We start from the raw sequence: 12,834 nt of genomic DNA, 5'->3' as shown, positions 1-12,834 counted from the left end.
TAAACTTTTAACAAAATTAAAACTTTTCACGAATTCTAGAGACATTCAGGCATTTGATAAGTGTCAATATCATTATGATGCTGACAAAATATTGCTTCAAAAAACTCATTAATTATTAGGCGACAAAATAACAAATATATAGTTTTTTATATTATATACTAGTTTTTAACGAGCGAAATATTCTACCTCGACTAAAAAAAGCTTTCCGAAATGCAGTAAAAGAATTTCAGTTGAAAATTTATTGCATCAATAACATATTTAAAATTAGTAGTTGTATGGATGATTTTCACATAGTAAATTAGTAAATGGTTCAACAATTCATTCCTAAAAGATATATAAACTAACTAAAGAATATATATATATGAAAGGGTGGCAGTCATGGTGAGTGATGTTGAGCTACGCAGATAGCAGTTGGAAGGCAAAAATATTTTATTTCGCTTCACATGGTATATTCAAAACATTTTCTATCAATGGCGGAGCTCAAATTCGCACTCCAAAACTGTGTGGTTAAGTTTTAAACCTAGGGAAAGTAGCAAATGAATTTTCCTCTATTTTATTACATTTCAGGGAAAAAGGGAAATCTTAGTAATTACAATTGGTTTGTTGAAAGGTCGCGCGATTCCCACAAAGGGTAAAGGGAAAAATGTCTTTACTTTTAATTATGCATACTTGAGCCAAAAATAGATTTAAGAACAGGAAGTGGCTTTTTTAAAGTGTGAGAAAGCGTTTCGATTGGAATAATTAATTGGGAATTGTTTAATAGAAAAGAAATAACATAAAAAGATTAATCGAAGCTTTTATATATTTATATATATATATATATATATATATTATGTTTAGCATTTTTTTTCCTTAAAGAAATGAAAAAATAAGTTCTATAATGATTTAATAGTTTTATTTCATCACCTTTCAGCTACATTTTAATTTTTTTCTAGCCCAAAATAATTATAAATGAAGATATAAAAATGATGATAAAAATGCATTGATGAATGATTGAATTTAATTGGCTGAAACAGATGGGACCAAAAATAAAGAATTATATATGAGTGTTAGAAACAAAAAAATCAAGAAAAATGTCATTTTTTTACAAAATGGAATGTTACAGAAAATGTTCGCTAGACGTGCTTCTTACTCTCATAACTCAGAAACTATTAAATATATAAGAAATTTTTCAGCATTTTAAATAGTATTAAAGGAGGGTATCAAAATGTTATTGATGCTGTCATTAGGTTATTATATATTTTATTTTAAGGGTAAAAAAAAAATTTCGTACTTAGTAACTCAGCTTAACAAAATCTATTTCCAGCGGAACTAAAGCCCTGTGTCCAAAAAGGAACAAAAGAGCAAAATGAGCGCTATATAAATAGTTTATATTCTTCGGATTTTTCCATGCAAAGAATGTAAACGCAGAAAATTTAAATTGTTGCCATGTGAGGTATTGTCAATCTAATCATAGCATTTGAAGAGTAATTGTAAGAAAGATGACCTCATCTTTATTCCAATGAATAGTTGAACTGTTTCATTGTTATATAGAAGGGGGGCAACCAGCGGCTCGCGAGCCACATGCGGCTCTTTGAAGGATTACTTGTGGCTCTCGATAAATGTACCAGAGTTCCCTTTTCATTTTTGTGCTATTACATTTTTAAAAAATTTTATCGTTCCGCATGTGTTTCAAAATGTCTTTTAAAATACTAACAAATATTAAAGACTAAGTGCAACGTTTTAACAAATTTAATTTCCGTACAAGTTAAGAATGATATGACTCATCGAAAACTGCGCGAACGAACATAAACAGTTTCGTGATCGTCCAACTCCAGACCGATTAACACGATCTACCAATAATTTATTTTTTTTTCTAAGAAAAAGTAAAATCCACAATGACATTTCGCAACATAAACAAACAACTAATACTGACAACATATAGGCGACACTTCATTTAGTAGCACTTCAAGAGTCACCTCGCGGTGACTATATTAAAAATGCATTAGATTCCATAATGAAAACTTTTGATGTGCCTCTTAATAAACTTGTAAGCTCAGCAATTTCACATCTCATCTTACATAATATATAAGATGAGATTTGAAGTTTAACCTCTAATATAATTAACGTAAAATATAAAGGATATTAAAATATAAAAGCTGGAGTATTGAACTAGATCAAAGTGGAAAAAACATTTGGTCCGGCAATTGGCGAGGGCGGAGGCCCCAATAATTAAAAGTAAAAATTATCTTGGAAGAAACTGTATGGCAGCATTACATTTTTTTTAAATAGTAATATATGGAATAATGGGGATAATCTTTTAACTGTGACCTAAAAATAAAAGTTTAAAATATTATTTGGGTATAGAATGATAAAACAAACACATTTCCAAAGGATAACAAGATAATAGGGCATATTGAATTGTACAAAATTAAGTTTGGATATTTTCTGTCATTGATAGGAGAAATATAAAATATCAATTTCAAAGTAAATAACAAAGCAAACAAAAGTAAGGTCAGAAAGTAGAATCTAAAGGAAAATAACAAAAGTTAAGGGGAATGTAATCGTTAAAGAAATGTAGTAGTACAAAACAAAGTAACACAGTAACCCAATAGGCTCAATTGTCAAACTATGCGACGTTGACGATAGATATAGAAAATTTAAGGGGAACGTAATCGTTAAAGAAATGTGATAGTACAAAACCAAATTTAAAGCAATAAACCAATGGTTCAAAGGTTAAAGTGCGTAAAACTGAAAATAAAAAAATGGTCTAGGCGAAGGAAAATTTCCCAATACGGACAAAAGCTCGTACCTCGAAGAAAGGAGAGTCGATGTTGGAAAACATAAAATTATAACAGGAGCTGACTGACAAATTCAATATAACAGGAGCTGACTGACAAATTGAATATAACAGGAGCTGACTGACAATTTGAAAAACTAACGACAGAGAAGCCCCCAAATATTTATATTTGAACCTTCAGCGAATATCAAATAGCATCTTTAAAAAGCGTATACTTAATAGGAATACATTGAAACCGTGTAATAGTACTAGATTTTCACAATGGCCGATAGCGCTACGACTGTTATAAGGGTGATTCTCACGAAATCACTGTCCCTTGCTCTCGGAGACTCACGAAATCACTGTCCCTTGCTCTCGGAGACTCACGAAATCACTGTTCCTTGCTCTTGGAACAAGGGACAATTAACTGTCCCTTGCTTCAAGATCAATACTATAATACTAAAAGAACTTATTTTAAAAAAATTAATAAATTGCATTGCCGTTAGCATTTTAAAATGACTTTGCACTAGCATTGACTGTTTTGTATAGTTCAAAAATTTTATTAAACTTCAAAATGTCATTTTTCTGGCATGTCCCAAACGATGTTTCCAATAATAACTAGCTTCAAAACTTCCCATAAATTTTTTAATATCTAATTTTTTTTATCTCAACCGGCGTAAGCATTTCTAGAATATACGCAGAGGGTATTATTTACAAAAACTTAGTTTTAAATAATTTTTTCTGTCAATAATTTGTTTGTCCCAAGAAAATCTGTCATTTTCCTGGCTACTTTTATTTAGTGGTTTATAACCAAAATAGATAGAGCCAGCAATCAATATCGTATGTTAATAGATTGATTAGATACCCTCCTATATGAACATGTCTTGTTGCATGAATAAAGACCAATTTTCTGGTTCAAAATATACTTCAAAAAATTTTTCAAGATGAGTAGGTTTTTGTGTTGTCATTTTCTTGGGTTCTTGAAATCATTAATAACACAAAATAACATAGATTTATCTGAGTTATTTTAAGAAATCTTGTTGTTTTCTGCAGAATGTAAATGTCTCAGGCTAAAATATTAAATTAAAGTAAAGTTATATGCTATAAAATGGCGAAATTGTCATTATCCTGGCTGTCATTTTCCTGGCTTATGAATTCCAGGACATTAAAGTGTTACCGAAAAAAATTTTTAACTGCTAACACTGTAATGAGGCAAAGCAACTATTAACCTAATACCAAGTTCATGTATGATTGTAATATGGTGGGATGCAATCAACGTTATTTATTTATTTAATAATTGATTATTATACACAATTTTATTCTGTACAGATCAGCAACAAAAAAAATTTTGATTCTTTCTACAGTGGATAAAAAGAATTAATTTAAGCAATTTATGGTCCAGCTAACATAAAGGCTTATGTTGATTTATTTTTTTTCTCAGGCAAATGTCAATAAACTACACTGCTGTCTGTAAGATATTAATAAATGTAACTAAAGAAGTATACAAAAAAAATTTCAGATTATTTTGAAGACCTTAAATTTGAAGAAATTTTTTGGTTCGAAGTGTCATGTTTAAAAAGAATCACCCATAAGCAAGCACAAAAAGTTACAAATCACAAATGTCCTTATAAGTATAAACAAAAAATTAAAATTTTTGAGCTCAGTTGTCAGTTGCTCCTCTTGTTTGAAAATTCGAATTGCATCAAGTACGGCAGCTCTGACAATTATTGGACACTAATCGAATTCTGGATAGGTACGGTAATCTGCTATTTTTTTCGCTAATATCACCAATTATCATATAAACCATATCATATAAACCATATCATAAAAACCAATTATCATTATCAACATATTATATCGCCAATTATCATACTTCTGTGAAAAGCCTTGATGGCTCAGGAAATTTCGCATTCCAATGAGGTGAACTGGGTTTCAATCCCAGTGATGGCTGCTAGTAACGAACTCCACATCCGGCTTGCACCAACCACAGTGCTGGCGTAAAATATCCTCAGTGGTAGACGGATCATGGGTTAGAGTCTTCTTGCTATCGTGCTTACCGTGGTAGGTTTTCGTCTCCATGTAATGCAATTGCAGGTTAGTTACATTAAAAAGTCCTCAACGAAGGCAAATGTCTCCCCTCCCAATGCTTGATCCAGGAGTTCTCTTGTCTTCTGGATTGGGTTCAAAATTGCAAGGTTACGGAATTGAATATTAAGTCACAAACCTAAGAATTAGTCATAACCCAAAACGAAAATTAGTCATAATCCCAAAAAAATTGGATCGGTTGTTCAAAGACGGTTATTAAGTAAAATAGTTCTGAGTGTTTCAAGCAGCTTTTTCTGAATATTGTATGTTGTGATCATTTTGCGATTGCATGCGAATAGTTTGTCTACAGTTCCATTACCTGTTCCTTTAATATTATCAATCACTATACGCGATATTAAGTCATTTTCATTTCCATTGAGCGAAAGATTTCTTAAACACAAATCCCCAGAAGCAGAAAGTGCCTAAAACTGCGACGTACGTCGCAGAACAAACGAGGTCCTGCAGAACAATTTGTATCCTGAAATCTTGAATAAGTGACAGCATATTCCTGCGATAATAATTTATTAATAATTCATCGTCATTAACAAAATTTTTCACCTCAAAAGTGATTGAAAAAGTAACAAATCAAGAATGTTTGCCTTGGTTTAAAAATAATGTACAGTATCTGTGTATGATCCTGTATTTTAATAAATGAAAATATGTATTTTTCGGCGGAAGAGCCGCGGCGCTATCGAAAAAAAAGTTGTTTTTTTCCTACATGCGGCGCTTCCGACGAAATATTTTTTAGTAGCAAAAAAATTTGTCAAGGAAAGTTATTTAAGATGGAATAATTTTCTGAGAGAAAGACTATTTAAAAAAATTAATAACGAAGTCGACGAAATATTCGCCCATATCGCGATCTGCTGCAGAACATAGCCAATTCTTAGCAAACTTTTTGGCAGCAGCCTGTAAGAAAATAAATAAACGAAATAATAATTTTAAAAAAACATCGCATAAGGAGAAAATTTAAAAGGTATGCATCTTGTATCCACCCCCAGCTTAAGGAAAAATCGCAAGCTAGAAATCTAATTAGCGCCTTGGCAATTGTCATTTGAGCGAACAGAAAAGGAAGTATAGGACCCTAAATCCGACACTCACGGGACTGACGAAATGCCGAACTTCGGATCTCTTTCGGAAATTCCAATATGGCCCCCAAATTTTACTATAATTCAATTCCACTGTTAATTTCAGAAAAACCAATAAATTTAGTCAAGTTTCGATCGTAGATTATGATGGGGTGAATTTAAAACTGGCCCATCTTAAGAGAAATTTTACTAATCAAAATAATAATCTATATAATATAATCAAGAAGAAATAATCGTTTCTTCTTTGGAGCGAGATCATAGTTCTCGTTTTTTCTTTTAGATAACATTTTGTTTTAACAAAAGACGCTTACCTCGCAAGAAGAAAAATAAAAGCTAACAGGGAACTACAAAAAAGAAAAATTTTTTTTTAACAATTAATGCTAAGAAACTAACAATGAATAACAACAAAAAACAAGCTGAAAACTAATAACGATAAAAAAAACAAGCAAGCAACAATTAACAAGAAAAAATAAAAAGCGGCAAAATAAAAAAAAATTTATGAATCGAATAAAAAACCGCAAAAGGGACAGAATTCATTTTGTTGTCCACGTGGTAGTTTCAATGTCAACTGGGTGTGGCCAATTTATGGTCAAACAGAAGAGGGAAATTTGGGGGTAAAGCACAAGCACAGCTGTCAAGATTGATTGATCAGTTTTTTCCAACTTCCATTTCTTTATTTTGTTCATTGGAAATGCAAGTGTTTTTACTTCTCACTTTATTTTAAACTGCTTAAGAAACAGATGTTTCTTTTGACACAGATTTATAATTTTTTTTTCAAGCTTTTTTATTTTTAAAAGATAAAATAAAGTAAGTTACTTCAACAGAATAAAATTCCAAATAAAAAGAATATAGCTGATTTTTTTTGTTTTATCAATATAAATTTCTTAAAAAAAAAGATTAGATCAGATTAAGTGCCAAATTTTGGAATGCTGGATTAGGGGTCCCATACCCTGTTCTTTTCCCCAACCCCTTTTAAATATTGAGTCACATTGGGATATTTCCATTGAAGGAGAGGGCATTCTACCCACTAAAATTCCACCCTCAAAGATTGTGAAAGTGAAACTTATTTCCCGTTCGCTAATTTCTTCAGAATTTTTTTGGGGCCTGTTTAGTTATTTCTTATTCTTGTTATTATTAGTTATTTCGTTATTATTAGCTGTTTCGTTATTATGTATTAGTTTTTCCTCAAATTGTTAACGGTAATAAATTTTAAAATCTTTTTATTTTAAAATCTTTTTTTTAATAAATTTTTATTTTATTTTTCTTATTGCATTGTTTTACGGATTCCTGTAATCAGTTCAGCCTTAATTCAGCTACTGAACATATAAATATTTTTTTGCTGTTCTTCTGTTTTTTGGCGCGGTGCCAACTAGTAAGAACAACTTTATTTTATATAGTTTTGTTGTTTTCTTTTCTTTCTTTTTTTTGCTGAAAGAGAAAACTTTTTTTGTTGCTTTTTTTTTTGCTGAAAAGAAATTTTTTATTATAATTTAGAAATTAAAACTTTATTTTGTGAATTGCATAAAAAAAATTAATTTTTTATTATACAGATATTCTAAATGGTAATTTAAAGGTCTCTTCTGAAAGGATGCTGATATACGCGGTTCAGCGCCATTGCGGCGCTTACTATAACTTTTTTTTAAAAAAATTCATTTTTATCGAGGTGCTTTCGCCGAAAAATACGGTATTTTAATGTAAAGCTAACTTTTTTTCGCTGTGAAATCCTTGCAGAACATTTGTATATATTAATAAGTCCTGTTGCAGAACATTTGAAAATATTCTGCTTCTGGGAGCTAAATTTTCAGCATAGTAAATGAATAGGTTGAATATACTGTAAATCGACACTAACTACTCTGTGTATTTAACAGAAATCACTTAAATTTGTATTGTCTTATGTTAAAAAGATTATTAAGAAGATTTAAAAGAATATTAAAAAGATTTTTCTCTAAAAGATGTCTAATGTACAAAACTGCTAGTGTTTATCTTTAAAAATGTCTAATTTTTAGTATAATCAATACTATACACTAAATTTGGTTATAAATAAATTTCTTAATAATATCACTGCAGATTTTCAATAACACATGAAAATGAATACATAATATTACAAAAGATGTGAGCTTTCAAAAGTACAAGATTTTAGTTACTATTCAAAATATAAGTGTTTCTTCAAAATTTTAAAATTATTTTTTCTAAAACATATTTAGAAACACTATCATTTATAAAAAATATATAAATTTTATGTATTAATTAAATTTCACATATGAGTATAGGTTTTTGACATTTCCAACATTTTTGACAGTGAGGTTTTTGACGTGACAGTTTAAACCGTCAAAAACTGTCACATGTCAAAAACCTGCCAACCCTGCTCGATATATATATATATGTTAATTTAATAATAAAAATTAGTAATTAATATGATTGCTTTGGTACTTTTAGTAAAGGGGGAAAAAATGACAATGTTTTTTAATAGAACGTGTAAAGCCCATAGGAAGAAATTATTGCCTTTTTAGAACAATAATGCCCTTTTTTAAACTTTTGCACATTGCCCTTTTTTGTTGAGTCCCTGAAGACAATAAATGAAAGCCGAGCTTTCTACAGACGAATTAATAGAAGTCGAATGGACTTTAAACAAACATCTAACCTCTGCAAAAGCCCAGAAGCAGAAAGTGCCTAAAACTGTGAGGCACGTCGCAGAACAAACGAAGTCCTGCAGAACAATTTGTATCTTGAATAAGTGACAGCGTTTTCCTGCAAAAAGGCTGTCACTTATTGAAGATACAGATAGTCAAGTTTTTTTTAAATGATATTTGAAAAAGTAACAAATCAAGAATGTTTGCTTTGGTTTAAAAAATAATGTAGCGTATCTGTGTATGATCCTGCACCCAGAAGCAGAAAGTGCCTAAAACTGTGACGTACGTCGCAGAACAAGCGAAATCCTACAGAACAATTTGTATCTTGAATAGAATTCTCTTTAGCTTTGACCACTTGCTGTTTCCCTGGAGTGATGTTGCTTTAAAAGAGGAACATTTATCAGTATTCTCCCTCTCCCATATCTTTGCCATTCTGAGGAGGAAATTAAAGAATAAGCTTTTGGCTATAACATTTTTATAAAATGGATGTATCAGTGTTTAGCAGACAGCAGGAGAAATCGATCACCTATTTTATCAAGAAAGCTTCTAAATCAAGCCGTAAAAGATTTAAATTCCGAGATTTCCAATTTCATAAAGTTTATGACTTTTTTATTTTCCATTCCCATTTCAGAAGCAATTTGTGAATCGTGGGGATCCACGATTGACAGAATTGTTTCTGAAAGACCAAATGCTTTTGATGGAGATGAAGAAGTTGTTGGAACAACAGCCAGCGAATGTTTGTGTTTGCAAATGGTGCACCATTCGGGCACTTGTCCCTTCGAAAGATTTTTAAGGCAGCCCTTATTTTAATGTTCGGACCTTCATATCATAGGTATTTTATTAATAATTCATCATCGTCGTCATTAACAAAATTTGTACTTCAAAAGTGATTGAAAAAGTAACAAATCTAGAATATTTGCCTTGGTTTAAAAAATAATGTAGTGTATTTGTGTATGATCCTGTATTTTAATAAGTGAAAATATAGTATTTTAACTTAAAGTTGACTTTTTTTTCGCAGTGAAATGCTTGCAGAACATTTGTATAAATTAATGAGTCCTGTTGCAGAACATTTGAAAATATTCTGCTTATGGGCACAAATCTGATTTTAACTCGGTGACAGTTAAATGAATCAACAGTTAAACGACCACATTCAAGACGTTCAAAATAGTATTCACGTCTGCAGACATCGTGGTGAGAAGATGTCAAGAAATTATACTTAGGATGAAATATAATTGAGAGACGGGAAGATATAATGAAAAACATTTTGATAATCAATAACAAAAAATATTTTAAAGCGAAGCATTCTACACACATATATATATATATATATATATATATATATATATATATATATATATATATATATATATATATATATATATATATATATATATATATATATATATATATATATATATATATATATATATATATATATATATATATATATATATATATAGCTTATATATATATATATATATATATATATATATATATATATATATATATATATATATATATATATATATATATATATATATATATATATATATATATATATATATATATATATATATATATATATATATATATATATATATATATATATATATATATATATATATATATATATATATATATATATATATATATATATATATATATATATATATATATATATATATATATATATATATATATATATATATATATATATATATATATATATATATATATATATATATATATATATATATATATATATATATATATATATATATATATATATATATATATATATATATATATATATATATATATATATATATATATATATATATATATATATATATATATATATATATATATATATATATATATATATATATATATATATATATATATATATATATATATATATATATATATATATATAAGCTGCATATAAGCTGCATATTTCAAAAAATAAATTTTGTTCTATCAGTTTTCGGAAATTCTAATTTAGCATCCATAGCATTAGCAATGGAAGCAGAATAGTTGTCAAGTGACTTTTCTATAAATATATCGTGTAGCACTTACACTGCTTATTCAATTGCACTACAAAATAGACTTAAGGTATTTCTAATAAGGATGAGCCACGCAGCTAAAAATAAGAACAAAACAGGAGAATTTCTGTTGTTGGATGTTGGCGAAAGTGCGCCAGAATCTCAGACAACAAAAGACTGCTATGGTGAGGGATTAAAAATTAATTTAAAAAAGTTAAAGATTAAATGGTCGAAAGAATATAATATAAAACATTTAGAACAATTAAAGTTAAAAGGTTAGGGGAGAAACTAAGCGTGCGCCGCAAGGTCCGGCAAAAAAACATTAGATTTGAAAAACCATAAAACACAAATACTGAAGTTAAAAAATAATTCATTATTCACCCAATAAACGAAACAGCCACTAAATGAAACAAAAAATAAAACGAAGATTATTTTACATTAAATGAAACATTTTATTTTTTTAACTTCATCGCTCAAAGCACAAATCATCATAAATATTCAAAGCAAATTGAAAAGAAAATGATAAGTTGCCAAAACATTCCCAGAGAGGAAAAGAAAAATGTGAAAACACAAATTGAATGATTTCTATTCAAAATGACATCGTGAACTTGAACACAAACATACGGAGTGCTTTGTATGCATACAGTACCTCCTATCTGAGCTGCATTAAAATTTACTTAATAATTAAAAGTTCATGGAACTAAATTATATTTAAATTAACGCTAAATTAGAATTAAGATTAAATTTAAATTAAAAATAACTAACTAAATATTAATTTAAATATTTGATAAGATTATCTAAAATAGGAAACAAATTCCCTAAATATACAGTCGTAGATTGTAATTTTATATCCATCGTTGAACAGCTGAACCAATTTTTGGGTTTACGACTACTAATGTTCAACTCCGCAGCCTTGTAATTTTGAACTAATCCAAAAGGCAAGGAAACTCCTGCATCAGTACCCCCAGAGGTATTGATTTGTTATGGGAACATGGAGGACTCTGCAACTGGACAGATTTAACGTGCATCAGTCACCATTTCCTACATGGGGAGACTTCTGTCGGCGAGGATCGAACCCACGAGCTCTTGGACATGGGCCCAGTGCCCTACTAACCAGGCTATTCCGACCCTCGTAGATTGTATTTTATAATTTTATTATATATAACTGTTGTTGTGAGCAGTCGATCCAATTCTTGGGTTTGCAACTACTAAGGTTCTACTCCGTAACCTAGCAATTTTGAACCCTACTCAGAAGAGAAGGGAACTCCTGGATCAAGTATTGGGAGAAATTTTGCCTTCGTGTAGGACTTTTTGACGGAACTAATCCGAATTTGTGTTGTATGGAGAGGAAGACCACGAGATCCTCCCACGGTTAACCTGACGGCAAAGGGACTCCAACCCATGATTCATCTACCACTGAAGATATTTCACGTCAGCACTGTGGTCGGTGCAAACCGGATGTGGAATTCGCATCGACTGGGATTCGAACTCGGTGTGAACACTCTATCCCCCGAGCCTTCGCGGCTCTCCGCAGATTGTATTGAATTAATTAGAATGACTTCACGCATGCTTGCCATTTTATGCTGATATTCATTGGCGAAAATGGCTGGCTGGGAAGCAAATGTGCGCCAAATAAGAATTGAATGTAGGGTTTAGTGGCGCAAGATCCAGATGAGGACATGCTGCGTGCGCCAAATAAGAGCTTAATGATTAATATAAAAATAAGCCAAATTTGACATCAAAAGGGGTAAAAACTTGAGCTAAAATTCAGTCCGATAAAGAGGTGATGTAATATAAACAGGAATGTTCTAGAACTTTCAGTTTTTACCGAAAAAGGATTTAAGTCACCTGAAGATCAGTGCCGGATTGGAGGTGTTAACATTTCTGGGGGAGCTGCTGACTGCCAAATTATAGTATTTTTAAACAGGTGATGAGAGGATACTCATATATAAAAGAGCACACAGTAATTCCCATGAGAAAAAGATACTTTGTTTAAAATGGTAACCATACAAACGCAACATCAAAGGAAACAATTAGGTTAACAAACAAGGAAAAATTTGTGAAATAATAAAAAAAATTTTACATTTTCTGAATTAAAAATATACTAAGAATTATTCCAAATAGGTATTAACAGTTCAAAAATAGAATTAATACTCAAATATATAATTATTTTAAAAATAAATTTCGTAAAATATTTAAACCCAATATTGTGGAATTAATATATAAAACGA

General features: G+C 29.9%; 1 protein-coding gene and 1 long non-coding RNA gene across 7 annotated transcripts in view; one reads left to right on the top strand and one right to left on the bottom strand.

Annotated features, from left to right (window-relative positions):
- The window catches only part of LOC107457276 (uncharacterized), a 118,956-nt gene that overhangs the window by 28,962 nt on the left and 77,160 nt on the right, over window positions 1-12,834 (bottom strand). The window lies entirely within an intron of this gene.
- Window positions 1-12,834, top strand: part of LOC107454859 (cytotoxic granule associated RNA binding protein TIA1-like) — a 1,051,915-nt gene that overhangs the window by 986,554 nt on the left and 52,527 nt on the right. The window lies entirely within an intron of this gene.

This window comes from Parasteatoda tepidariorum, chromosome 12 (assembly GCF_982258835.1).
Source record: "Parasteatoda tepidariorum strain Cologne lab strain chromosome 12, Ptep-v5.0, whole genome shotgun sequence".
NCBI lineage: Eukaryota > Metazoa > Arthropoda > Arachnida > Araneae > Theridiidae > Parasteatoda > Parasteatoda tepidariorum.
Note: the sequence above shows the minus strand (reverse complement) of the source record. Positions and strands in the feature narration are given on the sequence as shown.